This window comes from Lycium barbarum, chromosome 2 (genome assembly GCF_019175385.1).
Source record: "Lycium barbarum isolate Lr01 chromosome 2, ASM1917538v2, whole genome shotgun sequence".
NCBI lineage: Eukaryota > Viridiplantae > Streptophyta > Magnoliopsida > Solanales > Solanaceae > Lycium > Lycium barbarum.
Window position 1 is genome coordinate 78,145,658 of NC_083338.1, and position 15,183 is coordinate 78,160,840.

Here is a 15,183-nt window from a genome sequence, read left to right on the forward strand (position 1 = left end):
CGAAATTATGGACGCCGTATCTTTCACATAAAGGCTCGGATTGCTTCGATATCTTCGTAAGAGTTTGTATGGCGTATGATGAGTATGTTCTCCATAGGCGGGCCCGGCTCGGGTCGATACCCATCCGTGGGTCCCGCGGCTTTCCTTTATGTAATTCGGAAGACTTTTGAAAGAATTTGGTATGACTATTATTTCGATTTTAAAGTATGGTCATTTTACTTATATTTGAGTCCATGATAATGATTTTATGCATATGGTTACTCACGACTCTGCTCGTGCGTTCTGTTGTATCTTTCGCCGGATCCCGGGCCGGTTCTGTTGTCGTGCGCACTTTGATATATTCCGGTGTTATGCTGTGTTGATGGTTCACCGAGCCACTCGCTAGAGGGCCGGGTTTCACTTATATTTGGCGTTATGCTGTGTATGGCGTTATGCTGTGTTATGATGTGTGACGGGGATACAGAGATTTGAACCTTCTGGTGTTATGCTGTGTTATGGCGCCATCGATGGGCGGGCGACCATATTTTCTGTGCCCTATGCATGACTTATATTTTGAGAGTAAACATTTTGATATTTTGTGTTTGCACTTATGTTTTGTACTTCTATTTCGTTTATGCCTCAGATTTGTTTTCTGTATCTTCTGCTTTGCATACTCAGTACATATTTCGTACTGACCCCCTTTCTTCGGGGGGCTGCGTTTCATGCCCGCAGGTGCAGACGCACAGTTTGGTGATCCAGCCATTTAGGATACCCTCTTCTGCTGTTTGGAGTGCTCCTCTTATTCCGGAGCCTACATTTTGGTATATATCTTCGTTCGTTGCATATGTATGTATTTGTTCAGGGGTACAGCGGGGCCCTGTCCCGCCATATGATTCGGTCTGTCTGTTTAGAGGTCTGTAGACGTATATGTGGGTTTTGTGCCTACTTCTGTACGGGTGTGTTTGTATGATCCCACTTGCCATGGCAGCCTTGTCGGCGTGCGTTTGTATATGTTTTGGGCCGTTGCGCCATTTGATAGCCTTGTCGGCTTCTGATATATATGTACATATATAGTTCTGTTTGAAATGTGTCTGAGACAGTTTGATATATGAGTTTTCAAGGATTATAAGCCATCAATAACATTAAGACAAGTGAATCAAGGATAAGTGAATCATCAAGGATCATCCAAGTCAAGAAATCCAAATGGAGAAAAACTAGGGTTTTGCTCAAAGAGGAGTATTATCAACCAAAGCTTGTTCCTACAACTTCTAAGGTAAGATTCATGATTTTTGCAAGATGTTTAAGGTATTGGAGTATTAAAATACATGGATTGTAGAAAATGTGGTCAACTAGGTCATGAATGGTGAATAGTGACATTTTGAGGAATAGTTTGAATTGAATTATGAATGTTGTTGTGTTACGATATGAATGCATTATAAATGGTACTAAGATCATGAACTAGACACATTAGACGAATGGACGAAGTTGGAGGTCATGACCATAAATATGGGAGAATTAGAAGCAAATTGAGAAATCTAGATAATGTGGATGATGTGAATGACTAATGGCCATTGTTATTATATTAATGAAGGTATAGACGCTAGCATTGGAAGGAAACGTGCAAGTGTAGAATAGTCTGACGAAAAGGTAGGTAAGGCTAACCCTTCTTTCATAAGGCATGATTCTTGGCCAAACTTCTAATTCCTCTATATGAGTATGTTGTATTCAAGTGATTGACACTCCAAGCTCATAAGCTCACGATCCTTAACATGTACTACGATTGTACTACGCCCCTCATATGACGAGTAAGCCTAAGATATGGATGTAGCAACAATGACGATGATAATAATAATTACTCTAAAGGTGCCTACGGGCTATTATATTCACATGTGCCTATGAAGGGCTATAATGACACCCCGAGCTTATAATGCCGGGTAGAATATATGTATATGGACGTATATATTTATATGATTATGTATAAAGTATGTATACGATTACGTAACGCGCGTACACCTCTGCAGATGGTACGGATAACCTTGAACCTTTGGTAGGGCCAAGTAGAAATAACATTGAGCCTTGGTTGGCTAAGTACGTATGAAACACCGAACCTTATGGTCGGGCACGCTATGTATGTATATAAGAGTATGGCAATGTATGTATATAAGAGTATGGCTATGTATGTATATAAGAGTATGGCTATGTATGTATATAAGAGTATGTCTATGTATATAACATGAATATGAATATGAAAAGACTATGTATATGAATGCGAATAAGGACATGTATACGAATATGAGCACAAGTATGGTATGAGTACTATTACGGAATACGGATGATGACGTAGGTGTACAAATACGTATGAGTAATGGAAAGTCCCACGAAAGGCAGGTAAGCGCTATGACGATGATATTATTGTCTCCCCCCCCCCCCCCCCCCCTCCTATGCTATTTTATATGTTGTTCATGATGCTTATTTATTGATGTTGCTCATGCTTGACATACTCAGTACATTCTTCGTACTGACGTCCTTTTGTTTGTGGACGCTGCGTCATGCCCGCAGGTGCACAGGGAGACAGACTTGATCCATAGCTGCCTATTTGGAGATTACATAGAGATCTCCATTTCCTTCGGAGCCATATTTTTTGGGTACTCATTCTTTTGTGTACATAATTATGGGCATAGCGGGGTCCTGTCCCGCTCATACGATATGTCACGCTCTTTGAGGCTCGTAGTCATATGTATGTGAGTAGAGATGTTCGGCCCATGTTTTATATATCTTTTGTTGGCCTCGTCGGCCTTGTACTTATGATGTGGCATAGAGCCTATGATATGTTAAATGATAATGGTCGTCTAATGGGATCAATATGATTAACGATAAAAGAAAAAGCACGAATTGACTTATGGTTCACCTAGATGTTATGTTATGTACGATAAGGGGGTGCCCAGGTGGGGTAGCACCGGGTGCTCGTCGCGGCCTCCTAGCCGGGTCGTGACAAAAGTGGTATCAGAGCAGTTCAGTCCTAGGGTGTGTCTACGAGCCATGTCTAGTAGAGTCTTGGTTATGGGTGTGTTGCGCGCCACACTTATAAACAGGAAGCTGCGGACATTTTAGGAATGAATGACCTTCTTTCATCTCTAAGATCGTGCGATAGAGCTAAGCCATAGGAAATGAGATTCCTTATACTAACCCCTGATTGCAGCGGAAGGTTGGTAATGATAGAAGAAAGTGATTGATGAAAATGAAAGCTACGGGGGTAAGCCCCTTTGTTGAGGCTACGTTACTGTAATATGTAATACTATGATGATGAATTTATTGCTGTGAAAGTAAGTCGGTGTTCATATGATAGAGAAATTGATTAAATGTGTCTTTTGATGATAAGTTCAGCTATAAGTTGAGAACTAAGCAAATTGGATGAATCAGAACAGATATATGCGTCGAATAAAGTAAGAATGTTGAGATATGATTGAAATGTAAAGCTGAAGGATGAAAGAGAAATAGGGAGAGGTAACAGGGCAGATCGCTACAGGATCAGGTACACCTCGAAGTGCAATATATGAGGTAAGCTTTGACGTCCTTGTGCTTCTACTTGAAAGTGGGAGCCTTGTGTGGCTGAGATATGTCATATATATATATATATATATATTGGCCCTGTGAGGCATTGTTGGTATTTGCTGCGTGCTGGTTTTGAGATAATAGGAAATACAGAGGAAACTCTGCCGAAATTTTCCCAGAATCTAAAGGAGATAAGATATAAGCTTACAATATGCCCTAACGGGAAAATATGATGTGCAAAAGAGTAATGGCAGAATGCGACTAAGTTAGGAGTATCGTTAATGACTACAGGAGTCGAGTTAGATAGTATTGAATTGATAGCAATGGCAATGATGAGAGCGATATTGATACGGTAAGGAGAAATGCTAGAGTAAACAAAGGGGGGGTTGGAAGCACTAAAACATGACATGGAGGAGAAAGTGTAACTCTAATAAAGTGCGATACTGGAGTAGCGATTGGATGTATAAGCACGGGTAAATTACGATAAGTTTATTAGCAAAATAAAGTAACAACTCCCGGAGACAGAGATACGAATATGAAGGGTTATAGTGAATGTGAATACAGTGGTGAAATGACTTACATGGTAAAGTGTAAGAGGGCCGATTAGAAGGAGTAACTGGTTGAGTATACTTACTTCGTAAGGTTTATATTATTCTGCGAACCGGCTTGCGAATGAGACCAAGAAGTGTCACTTATAGAGTTTATTATTATCAGGATATAATGAAGACATAGCGAGAATTGGGATACGGAGTAAGTAAAGTATAGCAAGGAAACGACTAAAGATGTGACATGTTCTATATGAATAAGGAGTGAATGCAAGTATGAAACCAACGAGTGAGCCCTAGAGAAGTAGATGAGAAAGCTTACAAGACCATGCTAAAGGAAAGTCCAGCATACAGGTTCTTCACTGACAAGAAATGATAGTAAGCAATGAAAAAAAAAAGGGGGGGGGGGGGGGAGAGTTAACTTGAAAAGAAAATTAGAGAAAGGTGATATGGCAAAGTCGTAGTAGTGGGTGATTGGTATAATCAAGAGTACAAGCGATATCTTTAGCTGGATGTAAAAGACCAAGACGGTCGAAGAATGAATTGTACAAAGGCAGCATACTCTAAAGGACAAAACGGTGCTAAGTTGAGAATAAGGTCCCTCGTGCGAAGAATCAAGGATTGATGATAAAACGGGAGAAAACAAGATAAATTGAGGAGGAAGGTATGTAGAGGAATAAGAATTACAATAGAGAGAAAAGGAAACATGCGAAATACGTATGCTTAAGAAGAAATTGTGTTATGGCTAAAGGAAGGTGCATCTCCTCCGAATATCTTATACCAAGTTAGAACGAGTAGAGTATATGAAGTAACAGTTGAAAAGAAAAGATGATCATGAGTTATGAAGCTTACCGTACGGCAGTAAATGATAGAATAAAGCTATCGCCAAGGACAAACGCCATATGATTACGATTGGTTTTGAAACCAACGTGGAGTGCAAAACAAGAGTAAAAGAGTATGAGGCATAAGGAATATTAGTTGCGCATGAGGCCTGGGTCCTGAACAGCAAAGGCGGCGTTACAGGTAAAACCTAGGGGGAAGCGAGTGAAGAGAATATAAGTGTAGAGATTGAATGATGGACTCCAAGGTGTGACAAATATAGACTCTAAAATAAAGAATGAGAGTTATGTAGAGATGAGTCTAATAACGAGTAAATAAACGAACTTGAATCGAGCAAGCATCTGACACTATAAGGGAAATCATTTACGAAGACCTTGAACCATGTGACATTGATGAGTAAATAACTCAAGGGGTATGTAAAGGATATGTGTATGATATGATTACGAATAAGAATATGTACATGACATGCATATGACTATTGATACGACGGGTAAATGAGTACGATTACGAATACGAATATGGATGTCGATACCTGTATATGTATAGAAACGTATGTACACGAATCACACAGGAATGATTATGCCACTTGCAAGTATTGATGCGTCGCCAATGAAACCAGGTGATGTACGACCAGAAAAGAGAGAAATGGCTCGCGAGCTCTAACAGTTAGCTAGCCTAGGGGTCCGAGTAATGGACTCAGGTAGCAGCGAAGTTAGTATTCATGATTCAGCAGTCTCATCGCTGGTAGCAGAAGTGAAAGGGCGACAGCATGAGGATCCCATGCTAATGCAGTATAGAGATACACTCCCTCAGAAGGAGGAGTCATCATTTGATATTTCGGAAGACGGAGTTCTCCGATGTCGAGGCAGGTTATGTGTTCCCGATGTGGTAGGTCTACGTCACCAAATATTGAGGGAAGATCATTGATCCCGTTACTCCGTTCACCCCGGAGCGACGAAAATGTATCATGATCTTAAGTCTATATATTGGTGGAATGGGATGAAGAAAGACGTAGCGGAATTTGTAGCTCAATGTCCTAATTGCCAACAAGTGAAGATCGAGCACCAAAAGTCGGGTTGCTTGTTGCAAGCTATAGAAATCCCAACTTGGAAGTGGGAAGTGATTAATATAGATTTCATTACAGGGTTACCCCGTTCTCGACGTAAGTATGATTCCATATGGGTGATTGTGGATAGACTCACAAAGTCAGCTCATTTCTTACCGGTCAGGACGACCTATGTGGCAGAAGATTATGCGAAGCTTTATCTTAAAGAGATAGTGAAACTCCATGGTGTTCCAGTATCTATTATCTCCGATAGAGGGACCCAGTTTACAGCCAAGTTTTGGGAGTCTTTCCAAGAGGGTTTAGGGACCCAAGTGCGCCTTAGCACGGCGTTTCACCCACAGACTGATGGCAAGCTGAACGTACCATTCAGACTCTTGAAGATATGTTGCGAGCATGTATGTTAGATTTTGGAGGAAATTTTGATGATAATTTGCCACTCATTGAATTTGCTTACAATAATAGTTACCATTCTAGCATTTAAATGGCACCGTATGAGGCTCTATATGGGCGAAAGTGTAGATCCCCAATTGGGTGGTTTGAAACCGGAGAAACTAAGTTGATAGGGCCAAACTTGGTCCAGCAAGCAATAGAGAAATTTAAGCTCATACAAGATCGGTTGCTAGCGGCCCAAAGTCATCAGAAGTCCTATGCGGATAATCGTCGAAGAGACTTGGAGTTCAAAGTGAAGGATTGAGTATTCTTGAAAGTGTCGCCAATGAAAGGCGTTATGAGATTTGGCAAAAAGGGGAAGCTCAGTCCCCGGTATATCAGACCCTATGAGATTGTGCGCAAAATAGGCAAAGTGGCCTATGAGCTAGATCTACCTCCAGATTTGGAGTCAGTTCATCCAGTATTTCATGTTTCGATGCTTCGGAAATGTGTTGGAGATCCTACTAGGATCGTCCCAGTGAATGATGTGCAAGTAACAGAGAAATTGACTTATGAAGAGATACCCATTGCCATACTAGATAGGCAAGTACAGAGACTTAGAAATAAAGAGGTGGCCTCAGTTAAGGTCTTATGGAGGAACAACAATCGAGAGGAAATGACGTGGGAAGCAGAAGAGAGTATGCGATCCAAATACCCGCATCTATTTCAGCCCTTGGAAGAAGTACAAAATGAGACGTCGAGATCATAAGGTATGCATATTTTCCTTTTATGCTTTTGGGTCATATCTTTTGGGTACTCATTCTTTTGTGTACAGAATTATGGGCATAGCGGGGTCCTGTCCCGCTCATACGATATGTCACACTCTTAGAGGCTCATAGTCATGTGTATGTGAGTAGAGATGTTCGGCCCATGTTTTATATATCTTTTGTTGGCCTCGCCGGCCTTGTATTTATGATGTGGCATAGATGCCTATGATATGTTAAATGATGATGGTCGTCTAATGGGATCAATATGATTAATGATAAAAGAAAAAACACGAATTGACTTATGGTTCACCTAGATGTTATGTTATGTACGATAAGGGGGTGCCCGGGTGGGGTAGCACCGGGTGCTCGTCGCGGCCCCCTAGCCGGGTCGTGACAGTTCTGTATGCTCACAATACCTCCGGTAATATTTCTCTCCAATGATGCTTTGACGCTTCAAGTCTTTTCCTCAGGTTTTGGATTATTGTCTTGTTTGTGGATTCCGCTTGTCCGTTTGCACACGGGTGATACGGAGTTGATACAATTTTCTTGATCTTCAACCCTTCGAGAAATTTGTTGACTTTGCCGCCTACGAACTGGGGCCCGTTATCACAAGTTATCTCGGCGGGGATGCCAAAGCAACAGATGATGTGATCCCATATGAAGTCGATGACCTCCTTTTCTCTGATTTTTTCAAAGGCCTGCGCTTCAACCCATTTGGAGAAATAATTAGTCATAAACAAAATAAAATGGGCTTTACCTGGTGCCCATGGTAACGGGCCGACGATGTCCATTCCCCACTTCATGAAAGGCCAGGGTGACACCACCGAATGCAACAACTCTCCGGGCTGATGAATCATCGGAGCATACCTCTGACACCCATCGCATTTACGGACAAAATTTTTTGAATCTTCGTCCATCCGGTTCCAATAGTAACCGGCCCTGATAATCTTTCGGACCAGAGCATCAGCACCGGAGTGATTGCCGCATGTCCCTTCGTGCACCTCTCTCATCACATACTCTGTCTCTCCGGGGCCCAAATACTAGGCCAGTGGTCCGAAGAAAGACCGCCGATATAATTGGCCGTCTACCAAGCAAAAATGGGCAGCCTTGGTCCTTAGTGATCGTGATTCCTTTAGGTCATTTAGGAGCTTACCATCACGCAAGTAGTCGATGTACTTGTTGCGCCAAACCCAAGTTAAACCCATTGTGTTTATTTCGGCGTGTCCGTTTTCTATGGCCGTGTTTGACAAGTGCACCGTTTCCCCGGGGTTGATTTCCTCCCCCTCGACCGAGGATCCCAAATTTGCTAATGCATCGGCCTCGTTGTTCTGCTCCCTCGGTATGTGCTGCATGGTCCATTATTTAAATCGATTTAGTACCACTTGGGTTTTGTTCAAGGTACCTCTGCATCCGTTCGTCCTTGACTTCGAAGACGTTGTTCACCTGGATTACGACCAAAAGCGAATCGCACTTTGCCTCGATTATTTCGGCCCCCATACTTCGAGCCAATTCCAAACCTGCAATCATAGCCTCAAACTCGGCTTCATTGTTAGTCAATTTAGCAGTTCTAATGGACTGTCGAATGGCATCCCCGGCCGGGGTCCTAAGGACGATCCCTAGCTTGGAACCTTTGAGGTTTGAGGTTCCGTCCATGTGTAGAGACCAAATGCTCGAGGCCTTTCCCGAGGTCAGCAGAAGCTCTTTCTCAACCTCGGGGACCATAGCCGGGGTAAAATCTGCCACGAAGTCGGCCAAGATCTGGGATTTGATGGCCGTTCGAGGTTTGTACTCGATATCATAACCGCTAATTTCTACAGCCCATTTGGTTAATCTACCTGATAATTCCGGTTTATGCATGATGTTTTTCAGAGGGTAAGTAGTTACTACACATATTGGATGGCAATGAAAATAGGGCTTGAGGTTTCTGGAAGCGCTTACCAATGCCAATGCCAATTTTTCCAAATGGGGATAACGGGTCTCCGCATCCCCCAAAGTTCTACTCACGTAATAGATAGGGAATTGTGTACTTGATTCTTCTCGGACCAAAACGCCACTTACCGGTACCTCGGGGACAGCAAGGTAGAGAAAACAAGTGTAAAGCTTCGGTGTGTGCAGCAACGGGGAGCTAGACAAGTACCTCTTCAATTCTTGTAAAGCTTCTTGGCACTCCGGTGTCCAAGCGAAGTCGTTCTTCTTCCTTAGTAAGGAGAAGAAACAATGACTCTTGTCCGAAGACCTCGAAATGAAGCGGCTCAATTCCCCTATCCTTCCAGTGAGCCTCTGTACTCCCTTGACGTTATTCACTACTTCGATATCCTCGATGGCTTTGATTTTGTCCGGGTTGATTTCAATGCCCCGGTTTGACACCATGAAACCCAAAAATTTACCGGACCGGACACCGAAGGCTCATTTTTCTGAGTTAAGCTTCATGTTATACTTGCGGAGCACGTCGAAAGTTTCCTGCAAATGCTTCAAATGGTCCTCTATTTCCAGGGACATAACAACCATATCGTCAATGTAAACTTCTATTGTTTTTCCTATATGTTCTTCGAACATCCCATTAACTAGGCGTTGGTAAGTTGCACCGACATTGTTTAGGCCAAAAGGCATCACACTATAGCAGTAAGTCCCATACCGGGTGATGAAGGACGTTTTCTCTTGATCCCCCGGGTGCATCCGAATTTGGTTATACCCGGAGTAAGCATCGAGAAAACTTAACATCCCATGTCCAGCCGTCACATCGATCATTCTATCGATGTGAGGCAACGGAAATGAGTCCTTCAGGCATGCTTTGTTTAAATCCTTGTAATCGACACACATTCGAAATTTATTACCTTTTTTGGGCACCACTACCACGTTAGCAAGCCAATCCGGGTACTCTACCTCCCGGATACAACCTATTTTTAAAAGCTTTGTTACCTCGTCTTTTACGAAGGCGTATTTTGCTTCCACCATGGGCCTTCGTTTTGGCTTCACCGGGGAAAACCTTTCGTCCAAGCTGAGCTTGTGAGTTGCTACTTCCGGTGATATACCTGTCATATCTATATGCGACCATGCGAAGCAATCTGCGTTAGCTCGAAGAAATTCAATTAACTTGTTCCTGAGCTCCGGGGTAAGCCCCGTGCCCAGGTATACCTTTCTGTCCGGTAGGTACTCGAACAGGATGATCTGCTCCAGCTCCTCTACAGTTGACTTGGTTGCATCCGAGTCATCCGACATGACGAACGATCTGGGTACCTCGAAATCATCCTCTTCATGCCCTAAATAAGACCTGGTGTGCTTTGATTGCTATTTGGTGTCCTCTCCTCCGGTTACACCTTCTTCCTTCTGAACCGATTCTTTGGGTCGAGGCGCTGCTTCCTCTACTGCGAACATCTTCCTTGCAGCGGGTTGTTCACCTCAGATGGTTTTTATCCCTTCCGGGGTGGTGAACTTCAGAAACTGATGTAGTGTTGAGGGCACGACCCTCATGCTATGTATCCAGGGTCTGCCCAGTAGTGCGTTATACTTCATGTCCCCTTTGATCACATAGAACACCGTTTGCTGAATGGTGCCATCGACGTTCACAGGTAATGAGATCTCCCCCTTTGTGGTTTCACTCGCCATGTTGAACCCGCTAAGTACCCGGGCTACCGGTACGATCTGATCAAGCAGCCCTAGCTGTTCGACCACTCTCCACCAGATGATGTTGGCCGAGCTACCTGGGTCAATCAAAATACGTTTGATCTTAGTTTTAAAGATAAGTATAGAGATTACCAATGCATCATTGTGCGGTTGAATGATGCCCTCCGCGTCCTCGTTGCTAAAAGAAATAGAGTCCTCGGGTGAATAGCCCCGGCTGCGCTTCTCGCGAACAACATAGATCTTGGCCCGTTTCATTACCGGCCCCCGAGGGGCATCGGTGCCCCCAACTATCATGTCGATTATGTGCTGGGATTCTTCTAGCTCGGTCTTTCGATGAGCCTCTCTTTCCTTGAAGTGACTCTTGGCTCGTTCACTCAGCAGCTCTCAGAGATGACCATTCTTCAATAACCGGCTATTCGATGGGCACTCGACCCGTTTACTACCCCGACCGGAGAAACGGCTTGGGCTCGCTCTTGATTTTTCCGACCTAAACCTTTGCTTCTCCGAATGGGAGTATGGCCGATACCTTTCCCTTGACGATTCGGCCTTCGTTTCGTAACCCTTCCTTGGTCTCTCAAAACTTTTATCCACATTTATTGGCCCTAGGGGGAGCTCGAATTGATCGTCCTCCACTCGAATCTTCGACTCGTATCGGTTATGGACATCAGCCCATGTCACGGCCTCGTACTCCAGCAAGATTTTTTTTAATTTGAACGAGGCTATTGAACTCTGAACATTGAGCCCCTTTGTGAAAGCTTGTGCAGCCCATTCTTCTGGAACCGAGGGGAGTTCCATCCGCTCCCTTTGGAATCGGCTGACGAACTCTCGTAATAACTTGTTGTCCCTTTGGGTTATGCGAAAAATGTCGGCCTTACGGGCCTGCACCTTTTTGGCACCAGCATGGACCATGATGAAGGCATCGGCGAGCATTTCGAAGGAGGTGATCGAATGCTCGGGTAGATGGTCATACCATGTCAATGCTCCTTTTGACAGAGTTTCCCCAAACGTTTTCAACAACACCAACTCAATTTCGTCCTCCTCCATATCATTTCCCTTTATGGCGCATGTGTATGAGGTCACGTGCTCGTGCGGGTCCATTGTGCCGTCATATTTCTGGATATCCGGCATTCTAAACCTCTCCAAGATTAATTTCGGGGCCGCACTCAGAGGAAAAGGCCTTTGGATGTACCTCTTCGAATCCGGCCCTTTTAGTAAAGGCAGAGCCCCCGGGATTTGATCCACCCGAAAGTTGTAGGTTTCGACCCTCTTCTCAGTCATGTCTACCCGTTTGTCCAAAGTTTCGAGCATTTTTAGAACCTCGGTTGAGGATCCAGCTCCGGATCCATTGCTCTCAATAATGCGTGCCTCCTCCCTTCTGGGTTCAGCAACACCGCTCATTTTTTCCGGGGTCGTTGTATCCCCTTCATTTTGCAACCGGGCTATTGCGACCCCCTGTTCGGCAATCTCCGCTCTCTGCTCCTACAACATTTCAAAAATTAGACGTAAGTCAATATTATCATTAGGTGTAGCCGGCTCTTTCCGGTCCTGTGCCCGGGACAAAGTAACATAATGGTGGGTATTTAGGGGATCAGTGGCCGGTAAGGTGGCATTCTCCTGGTCCATGGTGTTTTGTCGGTTGAGGCCCTCCCTCGAATTAACGGGGTTACAATCAGCGGGGTATGGTGGTCCTCGTGGATCGCTTCCTTCGTTTTTGGCCACGATTTCATTGTTGTTGACGTGACCGGATTGCCCACTGTCAGCCATTTAGTCCGTTTTCTCAGATACGAACAGAAGGCGTGTTTGATTTAGATGGGTAAGGTAAATATCAAGATAAAAGACCACTATTATCCTAGCCCCACGGTGGGCGCCAAGCTGTTTACCCCGAATTTGGATAATCAATTAAATTTGTGAGTAGGTATAAGATATGTGGTTAAGTCTCAATCTACTTGGTGAAAGAAAGGTGTAAATATAATACTATGTGAAGAGAGCAATGATAATCGACGACTTGCTATATACTTATATATTTACTAATGTATGAGTGCTACTTGATTGAAGTAGTGCAAGAAAAAAACACAACGGATATGACCGAAATCTGGTATTTGAGAGAGAGATTTTGTATATAAATTGCTATTACAAAGCGTTCTTGATATGAGGTAGCCAACCCTCTAAAAGGAGGCCAATGCCCCTTATTTATAGTGCTGCCCCATGGGCTACATACAACATAAGAGATAATAAAATAAAGAAAATGTTCTAAGTGGGATTAGGTTGGATTAGGTAGATCGTACGGTCTGACACCCGTACGACTGGCAGTTGAACCCAGCAGGACGTCAACGACGCGTGGCACCCGCGCAACGGATCTTTCGGACCACCGGCCACGGTCAAACGGACATACGGCCTTGAACAACCGGTCATGGAAGATCCTGACCAAATGACGCCCTTCCTTTACTCCGGTCCAAGAGTTTCCCCGGTTCAGAAGGGGAGCCTTCATGCACGTTCCTGTCCCTTTCTTCTTCGGTCTCACCGGTTTAACGTATACCCGGTTTTCACCGTATACAGCCACATCTTTATCGAAATCTTTCATATGTGAAAAGAAGGATAGTCAGTTTAGTTATGATAGCTCTAGATACACATATAGAATTAGTAGAGTAGACATTCACAAGATTTAGATGTATTCTGAGCCAATGACATGGTCCATACTATATGCCTAATCATAAGCTATGGTCAGTAAGAAACTTTTAAACAAAGGTCTTGAATCAACACAAAATGATCCTAGTTTAACACAAAAAATACACCTATAGAGTGTCCCACAATCTGAAGAATCGGCAAGGAGGACGCCAACAACTAGGGCAAAGCAAGATAAGGTTGAGTATAAATACTCAAAGCCTCGTCTTAGGCTTATGGCCCTTGGTCATCAGTTAGTGCTTTTTCAGAAGGTGTGAAACCTCTTACATTTTAAACACTAAACAAAAAGAGACAAGAGATCATATTCTTCCTTATTTCTTCAAATTTAGAACACTATATGCATTCTTACCACTCAGTCAGTAGTTACAGTCAAAGAGAGATTAGCGTTTCAACTTATGGAGCTCATAGTTAAGTTTTAAAGGGATTTACAAGTGCCAATCAGGCCTCTTAGTCCAAATATTATACTAATACCATTGATGTTATGTTCATACACCATTTGCACATGAAAAGGGAAAAAAGGACTATTTTCTAGCTGATGGGTTCATGGTAGTTGACACAAATATCAGAGATGAGGGGGAGGGAAAGGGATCAATGCGTAAGTGAAAACAAGGGGCAACCTGTTCAGTGTTTAATCGACACGAGCAGGAAAAACAAAAGCTCTATTCTCTCTCCTAAAACCATGCAAACTACTACACCCCGTATCTTAGAACTATTGACACCAAATTTTCACCTCATAAAATGCGTGTTTTAATTTCCCAAATTTTCCTAGTCCAAGACGGAGTAAGAATGCCCTTAAAATTTTAAAAATCCCGAGAAAATTGCAGAAATTGGCGTTTAATCATTATTTGTATAAAAATTAACAATTACAAGAAATTACGAGTTATTTACTTTCATAAATGTAAAATTCAAAAGAAGATGTGTATTCCGCTCCGTCTAAATTCGGGAAATTCAACAATTAAGAAATTACCGTTCATTTTTGGACCGCATTTTTCCACATCCTTAAAAATTATCCGGAACTATGTCAATATTGGGCTTATATTAAAGCTTGTATTTTTAAATGACATATTCTAAATTTGGAATTTACAAAAAAAGGGTCTACGAAAGCCTTTTAGACGAATATGCAGTTTGACAAAGTTGAGTATTTATTTTTTAAAATTGTGTACAAGGGTCCTTTAAGAAAATATTTTCTAAACCTGAGGGGCCTTTTTAAATTTTTCTTAAGACATTTGGGGTGAGGGGGTAATATATATTTAAAAGGGGACCAAAGTTTTCATGAGATAACTTTGGCCCCCTCATTTCATTTGTTGAACTGATCGTCTTTCTCTTTTCCGTTGGCTAGCAATGGCGATTTAGGGTTGAGGTTTTCTTGCGATCTTCGTCGTAGCCATTTCATGGCTGCTTTCAAGCAAATTCTTGAGGGGTTTTGCTCCCCTTGTTCTCCTAATACTAATGGCAGGTTTTACACTACAAAAAAAAAACTGGTTTTAGCGATGGACTAAATCCGTCGGTAAATAGCATATATCTGTTGCTAAACCAATATAGCTGCAGAATAACTACAGAATTGAATCCGTCGATAAAATCCTCATAGCTAGCAATTTGCCGACAAAAAAAATGAATCCATCGCTGGATTAACGATGGATTGGCGACAAATTTTATTTGTTGCCAATATGAGCGACGAATGAAATCCGTCACGATGTTAATAATTTCCGTCGCTAATTGTATGAGTTATTTCGTCGTTTCTTCTGAGTGGCGACCAATA